This window comes from Delphinapterus leucas, chromosome 1, assembly GCF_059928025.1.
Source record: "Delphinapterus leucas isolate spDelLeu-1000000601 "Yukka" chromosome 1, BTC_Dleu_Yukka2, whole genome shotgun sequence".
NCBI classification, from domain to species: domain Eukaryota; kingdom Metazoa; phylum Chordata; class Mammalia; order Artiodactyla; family Monodontidae; genus Delphinapterus; species Delphinapterus leucas.
This window is the reverse complement of record NC_143129.1, coordinates 67,960,863-67,973,158: the sequence shown is the minus strand read 5'-3', so window position 1 is coordinate 67,973,158 and position 12,296 is coordinate 67,960,863. Positions and strand designations below refer to the sequence as shown.

The 12,296-nt window shown below is 49.0% G+C and overlaps 1 protein-coding gene across 1 annotated transcript in view; it reads right to left on the bottom strand.

Annotated features, from left to right (window-relative positions):
- The window catches only part of CD247 (CD247 molecule), a 77,710-nt gene that overhangs the window by 44,063 nt on the left and 21,351 nt on the right, over window positions 1-12,296 (bottom strand). The window lies entirely within an intron of this gene.

Here is a 12,296-nt window from a genome sequence, read left to right as displayed (position 1 = left end):
CACAACTAGAGAGAAGCCCTCGCGCCACGTAGAAGAGCCCGCGCAACTAAGACCTGACGCAGCCAAATAAATAAATAAATACATTAAGAAAAAAAAAAGAAAAAGAAAAAGTAGCTTATTGAACTGACTAATACTTAGTACTCCAGGTGGAGACACATCACAAATGGCACCACTGTCCCAACTGTCTCCCAGAAAAGCAGAGGGAATCACAAGATCATCACTTCATTTAGCCCCACGAGGCTCATCAGGAAATCCTGCTTGTCCATTTTACAGGGGATACTAAGGCACAGGGCAGGTGGGGAAAAGCCCTATACTGGGTGCTGAGAAGGACCACGGGCCTCCACTGAAGTTGGTTTCCGGCCTTTGGCAGCAGGCTTCTCTGTACCTTTCATTGGGTGTGAGCCCTGCCTAAGCAACCTACGCACCCTGCTTCCCTGGGGACCTGCCCTAGTCACCCTGTGGACCACTCTTAGAAAGAGGCTCAGCGCTCTGAACTGTCTCAGCAGGACTTAGAGGCCTTCCCCTGAAAAGTCGCCTGACTTGAGGACGATCTTGAACCCACAGCAGCTTCAGTCCCCACCCCCCACTGCTCTGGGATGAAGGGGTCAAAATGACATCTCCTCTCTCTCGTGATCTTTCAGAACTGTGCTCACAAAATGTTGAGCTCCTGCAGGTACTGGTGATAAAGAAAGAAGGCAGGTGGGTCCTCCCCACCGACAGCCAAGAGGCTGCTTGGTTGTCAAGTCACTGACTTTCGGGTCGTACCTAGGTTGAGTGAGCCTCTCTCCTCTGTGAGTGTCTCCCAAACACATTTCTGCACACTGGGTTGGCACTCCCTTCCTTCCCCTCCTCTGCCCACATCCCTCTCCCGTCTCTTGCCCTGACCAGAAGCAAAGCCCCTGCAGGCTGGGGCCAGGTGCTGACCTTTAAGAGAGCAGAGCTGTGACAGGCAGCAGAGGAAACCCAGCTGCTGTGGAAGCAGCAGCCCAGGGAGGCCTGGGCTTCAGGCCTCCCAGCATCGTGCAGGGCCGGAGTGACTTTAAGGAATCCTTCTGGACTCAGGTCCCAAAGGCCTTGGGTCTCTTCTACTGGGAGAGAGCCTGGGAAGGGAAGGTGGGGTGGCGGGGAGTGGGAAGTGGCTTCTCCTACACATGCTGCCACAGTCCTTTAGGGCAGAGCCCAACTTTGCCTCAAGGTGGATGAGTAGCTAAAATGGGGGGAGGGAGAGGCCTGGGGTGAGCCCTGGTTTGGGCCCTTTCTGAGCTGCCCAATCTGATCTAATACTCCCCACAGCTGTACCCATCGAGCAGCTAGCCAACATTCGAATACCTTTAACTTATCAATTACAGCGCCCAGTGGAGGAGACCGAGCCCCTCTTGGGGCTTTGTCACCTAGACCCTAAGAATAGCCACCCTCTCCTTCCTACTCTGCTTTCCCACCAACCTCGGATGTCCTCGTGCCCTTTAAAACATTCATGCTAGTTTTTCCCCCACAAGGGAGCTGGTATCTATTACTATCTCCTATGTTCCCAGCACTGGTTATAAAAGTGTATTTAATCCTCAGAACCCTACCAGGGAGATGGGTCATATTCTCCCCATCTTACGGAGAGGAGGCAAGGATCACGAAGGTTAAGTTATTTGCCCAAAGTCACACAGCTGGTAGGCAGAGGTGCTGCTCTGTGAGGTGGCAAGGCCCACATCACCCGCCGCGGAGCACCTGCTTCTGGAGGCCAGCTGGAGGGTTGGCGCACGATGTGCCCAGTCATGATGCTGACCATGACACTGAAAGTATTTTACATTTGCACAGCACTTTCCAGCAGTGCTCCTCGGCTCTGAATTCGGGGCATGAACTGAGTCAGAGAAGAGGTGTCGGTCCCCTTCCCTCCTCCAGCCCAGAGTCACCTCAGCCACTTCCCGAGGGACATGAGAAATCCTTTGCCCACTGGATTGGCCGCAGCAGGAGGTTTCCTAAACAGCAGCTGCCCGGGCTGCCCACAGCAAGTGTCCCTCTGCCCTGCACTGCCGCCACCCAGTGTATGGGACTGGGGGCAAAGGACCTCAGTCCCAGCTCTGCCTGAGGGGCGGGCGGGCCGGGGCTGTGTGGAGAAGTGGGATGGGAGGTGGGGACTACGCTGGTCAGTGTGCAGGCTGCAGGCACAGCTCTCCCGTCTTCATTCCTTGTGCTCTGGCACAGCGGCCAGTGACCCGCTTTTATTTTCTTCCTGTTTCTCTGAGAGCAGCGTGCTCTTCGGGACTCTGATTCCTTTACCCTCAGTCATCACTCAGATACCACCTGCCCACCCTGCCCTGTGTCCTCCCTCTGTTTTCCCCCTTCCCCATGCTGCCTGTGGGCATGGGGGCCCCTTAAGCTTCCACCTCAGTCTCAGGGACAGCCAGGGCTCCTGGCTCTCAGCAGCCCCCCTTCTTGTCCCTCCCCCTCAGGGACCCCAGAGGCCAGGGCGGAGGTCCCGGAGGATGAGGTGCCACCTGGAGCCCTCTGGCCAGAGCCTCCTGAAAGCACGTCCTACATTTAACTCCCACCGTTGCTACTTCAGGAAAACAGAGGCAAGCGAGGGTCTGAGTGTTGCAAGGATGACGTCCCTGCCTGAGCAGATCTTCAGATGGCCCGGGCCACGGCAGAGTGGGGTCAGGGGTGGTGTGAGTGGGCCTGTCCCTCCCCGCCTGCCTCTCCTCACTGGACATGACGGGGTGGAAGCCCTACAGCTAGTAGAATGATTTACGATTCAGCAGCTGTACTTGCAGAAACTCAATCCTGGCCTTGGATTGCTGGAGACTCAAGAAAATGATCTGTTTATACATCTGCCTCTCCCGGGAGCTCCCCGCAATCAGGGCCCATGTCTTATTCCTCCTGCAGGGCTGGCTGGCACACGGAGTGCCAGGCTCCTGTGGGGAGGATTCCCGCCTGGCATGGCTTCCTTGGTGGTTAAAACCTGGGCAGGGGTCTAGAACACGAGGAGTGGAGCTCAGGAAGCCCTCCTTTCTGGCCTGCTTCCAGCCCCAAAGCCCCACAGACACTCTGGGTGGGATTTAACGATTTCCCACCAAGAACGATATGAATTTTGCTCTCTGCTTCCCTCTGGCTGAGCCCCAGAGGAGACCAGTATGGCCATAGGGTGGGTATGGGGGAAAGAAGACAAGAAGGTTGAACAACCAAGACATTAAACAAAAATAAAATGACAGGGCTTCCCTGGTGGTGCAGTGGTTGAGAGCCTGCCTGCCGATGCAGGGGACACGGGTTCATGCCCCGGTCCGGGAAGATCCCACATGCCGCGGAGCGGCTGGGCCCGTGAGCCATGGCCGCTGAGCCTGCGCGTCCGGAGCCTTGCTCCGCAACGGGAGAGGCCACAACAGTGAGAGGCCCGTGTACCGCCAAAAAAAAAAAAAAAAGAAAGAAAATGACAGGAGGGCTGTCATGGGGGAGGGGCAGGATTTGTGGTCCACCACATTCCAGAGCCTCCTTCCCCTTGCCTCCCTGTCCACACTGCCCCTCGGACCCCTTCAAGGACACACCGCCATGCTCTGAGGGGCAGGTAGCCTCAGCTCTGCTGCTCCCAAGAGATAACGAGAGAAGAGGCATCGTCCGCCACAGAAATGAGCAACATGGAAAAGTCAGTGGAAAGAAAAACATGTTTTGATCACAGCAAGATCAAGAAACTGGTTTGGTTCTGGCCTCGACTCCCTCATTTTTCATATGAGAAATCCAATTCAGAAGGGACATAGGACCTGCCTGAATCACTGCAGCTCTTGAGACACAACGAAGGGAGGTGGCAAGTGCCCTGGCCTTGGGGGCCAAAGTGCTGTGGACCATGGGCAAGTCACTGAACCTCTCTGAGCATCACGGGCCAACTCCACAGGGTTGTGGTGGGACTCCACAGAGATTGCTTCTGTGAACATACTGTGTCAACAGAAATACAGAAATAAAACAGAAAGGGATCTGTGGCAGAACTGGGACCAGAGCCCTGATCTCCTCAGGCCCAGGCCCCCATCCAGAGCCCGACTTGAGCTCAGGGCAGAGCGTACACTCTGGCAGGCACCCCTCCGATGGCATGCAGATCTGTTTCCCACGCTGCAGAGGCCAGTCTCTGCTACCACATCCTTTCTCTCTGGCTTGTGGGACCTGCCGCCTACTGAGAGGGTCAGCACAGGAAAGTCCCCTCCCACCTTGTGAAAGAGCTCTGACCACTAACGCCGGGCCACGGCCAGCTGTTTGTACACTTTTGCATGAGTTAGAAAGAGGCATCTCTGCAGAGGCCAGCCCTAGGTTATCAACACCCCTCCTTCAGGTGGGTGCTCCTTGGCGCCCACTGTGAGGGGGCACAGGAAGCTTCCAGGACCCACCGGCAGCCTCAGCCTGGTGCCTTTGTCCGGGCTCAAACTGATAACCACACTTGGCCATTCTGACCAAAGCGGTCACTAATCTCACAGAGCCGGACCCACCATCCTTCCAGCAACGCTTTATCGAGTGTTTTTTGTGACAAGGCAGCAGGGCCAAAGGGAACGGGCACTGGACCGGGCGTTGGAAGATGCAGGTCCTTGTCCCACAATATTGCTTTCTAGCTGTGTTCCCTTAAGGAACTCAGTCAGCCACCCAGAACCTCAGTTTCCCCATCTGTCAAGTGGGAATGACAATCCCTGTCTCAAAGGGTTTGTGATGAGGCGCTGTACTATGAGAGTGCCTTGTAAAGTGGAAATCAGAATACGGCTCTATTTTTAGATATTAGAAAAATATTAGATATTATTAGCATATGTACTAACAAAAATTTGTAAACAATTTCATTGCTAAGATGACATAATGGTAATCTTGAGACTTTTTTTACAAAATAGAAAAAGACCCTCTCTGATGGAGCAAAACCAATATATCCCTTTCTATATGTGCAGGCATATTTTTATGCCACATATGGGAGCATATTCTGGTAATTCAAATAGCTCTAAATTAAAACTTGGGGCAGTAAGAATATGGTGAGTACAGGGAGGAAGCCTGCCCTGAGGGTCTCTGAAGGATGGTCTGTCTTTGGGCTCAGCCTCTTCTAAGAGGGAGAAAGTAGCTGCTTCCCCCTCCATTTCATTAGTCCACACCTCGTGGAGAGGCAACTTGAAAAGCAGGGCTGAGAAGCACATAATGGATTTGTGAGGTTTTAATACCTGACTGCCTACAAAAGACTAATAAAAATCCAGGGCAGGATTTTCTCAAGAGGAGTGTGCCACTGTGGAATAAAAATGGAAGAGAGAAGGGAGAGTTCCAAGAAGGATTTTCCCCCATCCTCTGTGTTTATAGGTACAGGTTTTGTGTTCTTGTACGACAGTTTAAAATATACATGGTGTTAAATTAGCAGTCCAATAACAAAAATAAAAGCACTCCCACATCGCCTTCTTTGAAGATACGTATTCAAATAGGATAAAATGTTATCACGGGCTTTTGTGTCTGGAAACAGGGTTAATTAAAGATTTCCTGCCTGCTTTGTGAATAGGTGACACTCCCATTGAGACACCAGCAATGCCCTGTCTACTTAGTCGGCTCTGCTCATTTTCTTTCTATTCATCTGGTTTGGTCGTGGAATTCCATGGAAGCGTGACCCCGTTCAGGGACCAGAGAAGCAAAATGCTGCTGTTCACCTAGAGCCTGTGTTTGCCCAGAAAACTGATACGTCGGGGATGCCAGGACACAAACCCAGAGGACAGGGACTTGGGTCTTCTTTCCTGAGGATCTGTAAAATGCGATGTGACTGGCCCGAGGGAAAGAGGCTGAGGGGCTCCTGGCCGATCGGTTTTCAAAGGGCAAGAGCCCAGCTGCTGGGCAGCGGCGGCTTTGTTGGACCAAAGCCCAGGGCGGCCCCTCCCAGCTCTGAGTTTTCCCCACCTCCTGCTCTCTCACAGGCGCTTTCCCTGAAACGAAAGAACCGTGATGCATTCGTTCCTTCAAAAGCGGCTTTATAAGTGCATGAAACACAAGATTGAATGCCACCCAGCCCTGCCTCTGATCTGTGCCCGCGCTGGGGTATTGGCACAGGCAACCCAGCGAGGAAGCCGGCCTCTCCGCCTGGACGCAGAGCCGGTGTAGCCGCCAGATGCTCCCCGTCTCCACACCCTTTTTCTGACCTTCTGGCCCAAGTAAGGAACAGTAGCTTGCTCATCTTTGTGTCCCTCCCAACACAGAGAACCACTGCAGAAAGCAATCCATGTCCCTCAGAAAAATACGTACATACAGGCGGGAGGGCTGGGGCGCATCTGGAGGGCCAATGGCCTCACAATGCCAAAAAGATTATTCTAGATGCTGCCCTCAAAGCCCTTTCACCTTTTCTCCTCATCTTGCCCCAATTTTACTTAATTTTTCTTCTCCCATTCTTTCTGTTTTCTCCTCTCCTTCTCTCTTTTCTCCTTTGACATCTCAGAAGGAACTTATATAAGCAGTTATTATATTTTTATGTGTTAAACTCATTAATTTGTTAAATTAACTTGTCATTTTTAAATAGTATATTTTATTCTATATTTATAAATTCTGAAATCCTAGCTTTGGGTTCTCTTCCTTTTAAAAAAATTTAGACCACCTCACTTCTATTAAAATGGCTATTATCGGGCTTCCCTGGCGGTCCAGTGGTTAAGACTCGGTGCTTCCACTGCAGGGGATGTGGGTTCGACCCCTGGTCGGGGAACTAAGATCCCACAGGCTGCGTGGCACAGCCAAAAAATAAATAAATAAAATAAAATGGCTATTATCAAAAAATAGAAAATAACAAGTATTGATGAGGATGTAGAGAAATTGGAACACTTGTGCATTATTGGTGGGAATGTAAAATGGTGCAGCCACTGTGGAAAACAGTTTGGTGGTTCCTCAGAAAATTAAAAATAGAACTACCACAGGATCCAGCAATTCCACTTCTGGGTATGTACCCAAAAGAACTGAAAGCAGAGTCTAGAAGAGATATTTGTACACCCATGATCATAACAGCATTATTCACACTAGCCAAAAAGTGGAAGCAACCCAATTATTTACCAACAGATGAATGGATAAACAAAATATGATATATACATACAATGGAACAGTACTCAGTCTCTAAAAGGAAGGAAATTCTGACACATGTTACAACATGGGTGACTCTTGAGGACATTATTCTAAGTAAAATATGCCAGATACACTAGGAGCAATATGGTATGATCCCACTTATAGGAGGTACCTAGAGCAGTCAAATTCATAGAGACACAGAGTAGAATGGTGGTGGCCTGGAGGTGGGGGGAGGGGAGCAGGGAGGGTTATTGTTTAATGGGTATAGTTTCAGTTTTGCTAGATGAAAAGACTTCTGTGGATGGATGGATGGTGGTAGCTGCACAATGATACAAATATACTCAATACCACTAAGTGTCTACTTAAAATGGTTAAGGGGGTAAGTTTTATGAGTATTTTACCACAATAAAAAATGGCAGGGGGGTGCGGAATTTAGAAGCACATACTGTTAAAATTGTCTTAGGCGTTAAGACTGTCACATTCCACATCTGTGACGGGGGAGGAGAGAAAGAAGAGGTGAGCAGGTTAGGAGTCATCGTGGCTTAACAGAAAGGCTTAACCCTCACAGCGCTGAGGAAAGCAGGAGACCTTGCCTCTATCACCCCATCCATTATTCTCCGGTTCACTGTCACTTACTTTTCCGAGTCCAGCATGTTCCACTGCTTTCAGAGATAAAGGTGGGCAACAGCTTGTAAAATTCAGAAGCTGATGCGTATGAAGAAAAAAAAAAAACCAGAAAAAGAAACACCAAGAAAACAACAGGCTGGTGAGCTCTGTGAAGCCTCTTACTAGCAGGGAGGGGAATTTTCCTCTCCCTTCACGTAGGCTGTCGTCTTCAGCTTCAAGTCATCGACAACCTCCCTGGCCAGGGTTAGCCCCAGGTGGGGGACACCACATCTCCCCAAAACCTCTTTTTGAACTGACAGTTCATTTTGCCCTCAGTGGGATGTGAGAAACCACTCAAATCCATCTCAAAGGGACCCCGCTGCAGGTGGGTGTGAGGGAAGGAGGCTGAGCCAGCGGTCTTGCCCAGGGACACCCAGCATGGTGTCAGCTTGGAGGAGCAGGTCCCACAGTTACAGAAGGCTTCGTTCCCCAGATGCCATGGGGTCTACTGGGGGCAGAGAGGAAGGCGATGGGGAATGGCAGGTGGGGGGAAGGGGTTGGGTATTTTTTGGATTCCATACATATTCCACTTCTGGGCAGGTGAAAATGATTCCACTGCCACCCTCAAACCTTTCCTGCCTCCCCTCCCTCCGTTTTCTTAATTTTTCTTCTCTTTTCTTTCCAGCTTCCCCTTTCCTTCTCCAGCTTTCCCCTTTCTGCTTCATAGAGTAAGCGTCAAGAGACAGCTGTTACGACACAGAGATCAGACTTGTGGTTGCCAAGGGGGAGGGGGGAAGGAGAGGGATGGACTGGGAATTTGGGGTTGGTAGATACAAACTACGTATTACATTTAGAATAGATAAGCAACAAAGTCCTACTGTCTAGCACAGGGAACAACATCCAATCTCCTGGGATAAACCATCATGGAAAAGAGTATTTAAAAAAGCATGTCTATGTGTGTAACACTGAGTCCCTTTGCTGTACAGCAGAGATTGGCATAGCATTGTAAATCAACTCTACTTCCATAAAAAGCTGCGAAAAAAAAAAAGAGAGACAGATGTTGCTTAGTTGAGCTCTTTCTCAGTGTTGCCCCTGGGTTAAGGGCTAACACGGGTTACGTCTTTGGATCCTCACAACAGCCATATGAGATAGGTGTTATTGCACCCATTTTACGGATAGAGGTGCTGAGGCTTTGAGAAGTTAAGTTAAATGTCCAAGGTCCCACAGTTAGAATATGGCAGAGCAGCATTCGAATGCTGATGGTCTGCCTTCAAAGCCAAGACTCGTCACTCTGTTGCTGTACTTTTTTTGCAAATTCTCTTCCATTCTCTCATTCCTCTTCCACAACTTCCGCCTTCCCTTCCTTTTCCTAATGAAGTATGTTTGATGATAATGGTGTCAGTGGGGAATGGAGGAGAAGTCTGACTGATAAGGAGAGGTAGAGAAACCCTTCTTGGTCTTGACCACCATGGTTACAAACGGCCATCAGTTCTGCCCTTTGGAGAGCAGGCCAGGAGGGGTGTGATGTGTATCCTGTCACACGTGAGATCTCCAACAGATGGAGACAGGCCTGGAGTTTAGGAAGCTTCACGAGGAAGGTGGGTGATGCAAAGTTTGGGCCCGTGAATGCACCAGAGGCAGGCTCCAGGAAGCAGGGACACTGAGGGGAGGGGAGACCTAGCAAGTCTACTGCCGGGAATTTATTCCAAGGAGCTAACCCCAAATGTGGGTATAGATATATGCACACGAATGCCCACAGCAGCACTGTTCATAATGCATCAAAATGTGAAGCCATTTAAATGTCCAACAATAGGCAGTGGTGGCATAAATTATGGCACTCTATGGGCACTAAAATTGATATAGAGAAATACTTAACAAGAAGGAAAGATGGCTATGATTTATTGTTCAGTGAAAAAAAAGTTACAAAACTAAATGCACATATTCAAACCTCGAAGGATAGTCACCAACATACTAATGAGTCTCGGTAGCAAAATTTTTTAAAATGATTTTTGTTTTCTCTTTTCTATATTTACTAAGTTTTCCACAATAAGTATGCTTTGACCTCGTACTCATTAAAATATGAAAAATGTTGTGTTTTAAAGTGTGTGTGTTGGGCTTCTCTGTTGGCCCAGTGGTTAAGAATCCGCCTGCCAATGCAAGGGACACGGGTTCGATCCCTGGTCCGGGAAGATCCCACATACCGGGGAGCAAAGCCCGTGCACCGCAACTACTGAGCCTGCGCTCTAGAGCCCGCGAGCCACAACTACTGAGCCCGTGTGCCGCAACAAGAGAAGCCACTGCAATGTGCACCGCAACGAAGAGTAGCCCATGCTCACCACAACTAGAGAAAGCCCGTGTGCAGCAACGAAGATCCAACGCAGCCAAAAATAAAATAAATAAAAGTGTGTGTGTTGTAGGTTCTAAAAGCAGGTATTAAAATCCACCCAATTTTAAATAGGATGCAGTAGAATTGCTGACTTCCAAGTCATCTTTTGCTTATTTCTCATTTTCTTTAGTATTCTAGGACAGGAGAACGTTTCTTGGTGGTGAATTACTACTTTTAGGGGCAGCATCAAGTAAATAAGGACACAAAGATTGTACATATTGTTGGTATTTGATCTAGAAACAGTACTCATCTCCTTGGATACCTATTATCCTAGAATTTAGAGTTAAAATAAGACACAGGGATGGGGGAAGGAGCCTGGCAGAGCAGAAGGAACACTGGGCTGGCAGTCCATCCTGGGCCGAAGATCTAGAACCACAAACTGTCAATTGGAACAAACCTAGAACTCCCTATAGAAGGGGCACCGAACCCCATCCATGACCTGAATTCCACCTCCAGCATCTTTCTGGCTCAACCCCCAGCTTCATGATTCTGCTACCTCCTTTCTTGGGGCCAGTGAACTAAAGGGATTAGGACAAAGGAGATCTCCTAGCTTCTTTACCAAGCATAAATTCCATGATGCAGAGGGGAAGAGAGATGGTACTAAAAAAGTCTCCTTTGTCGTTTTACCCAGGGCTGTCCTGACCAAATATCCTATTGAGGGTCTGGCCCTTTCTCCTTGGTGCCTAGTATAGACCCTGCTGCAGATGTGTGATGGGTGCTAGCAGCTTGGCCTTGGGATCCTGGCCATGGCAGCTCTCTGCCACCCTTCCTGTCCTCCAGCCTCTCCTCCAGCCCCGGCCAGGGCAGCAACTTCCGTGCTGCTCAGGTGAAGAGCTGCCTTCCCATCTGCCCATCTGTTCACATTTCAGTCCCTCTGTGGCTTAGTGACTTTGTTGTTTTTCACACCCCAGAACAGATCAGCTGCTAAAACCAACAATGCTTTGACATATCTCTACATGAATCCACACCTTTCTGACTATTTGTTCTAGAACACTCAGGTCCCTCAAGAGTCAGAGGAACAGGGACATTGGAAAGGGAACAGGTGGAGAGGGCCTTGAGGGAGCTCGAGATGGGCACATGCTTCAGAGATCATCAGAAAACACTTGAGATTAGCTCAGACAGACCTGGCCACTGGCAGACACTCCATTTGACATTTCTAACTTTATCTGTTCAGGCATTCATTCCCTTTTAATTTATAGTAATAGAAAATATTTATTACAGTGCTACTATGTGCCTAGCTCCATCTGAGCCCTTTAATTCCCAAATTCTTTAAGGTAGGTAGAGTTATTTTGATTTTATAAAGGAGCAGACAGTTTCAGAGAGGTTTAGTCACTTGCCCAGGGTCACCTAGCTAGGTAGTGATAAAGCCAGAATTTCGATTTACGTCTGGTTGCCTCCTAAATCTATGCACTTCCTGCTGAAACTGACCTCCCTCAGTCCCACCGCCTGGATGGAAATGCAAATGGAAGACAGAAGGAGGCACTTGCCAACTGTGGATACCCAATGTCAAGTGGCTGCTTTCCATGATTTATAGCTGTTGCCCTTGGGAAGAGCTGTCAAAAAGCCATTCTCACAGGACAGCCCTGTCGGGGAAAGTGATTAGCAATGGATCTATTGCTAGCCTCCTGTGCTGGTCAACTTAATGACCAAAATGAAGTCAGACTAGATGGTCCATCAGGGCCTAACCCATCAATGAGTGATTAACCTACAAAAATGATGACTTTAATCCACCGATTCTCAACCAGGGGCAGATTTTACCCCCTAGGATTTTGGCAACATCTGCAGACATTTGGGGTTATCACAACTTGGAGGTGCCATGGGCATCTAGTGGGTGGAGGGCAGGGATGCTGCTAAATGTGCTACAAGGCACAGGACTGCCTCCCACAGCAAATTATCCAGCCCTATATGCCATAGTGCAGAGGTTGAAAAGCCCTGCTCTGTCAAATACCTCAATCAAAAGGTATTTGACACACCTGGAGGCCAAATACCAAAAACAGTAGCTATTTTGTTCCTGCAAAATTGTCACTAGGGTTAAACTGTACAAGAATTAGTGGTGACCAAGGTGTCCACACCCTGTTAGGCTAGTCATTTGGCATTGTATATTTTTTCCAGTTTGCCTTCTTCAAGAGTGGCCCATGGAATTTACTTAGCCCTTCTTTGGGTTAAAATCAGGAATGGAAATTTTGACCTCTAAGAGGAAAATAAATAGAAAATGAAAGTGTGTGTAATAATGGAAGCTCGTATGCAAATTTTAGTTGAGTGTATTCTTTTCTATAAGGTTGCT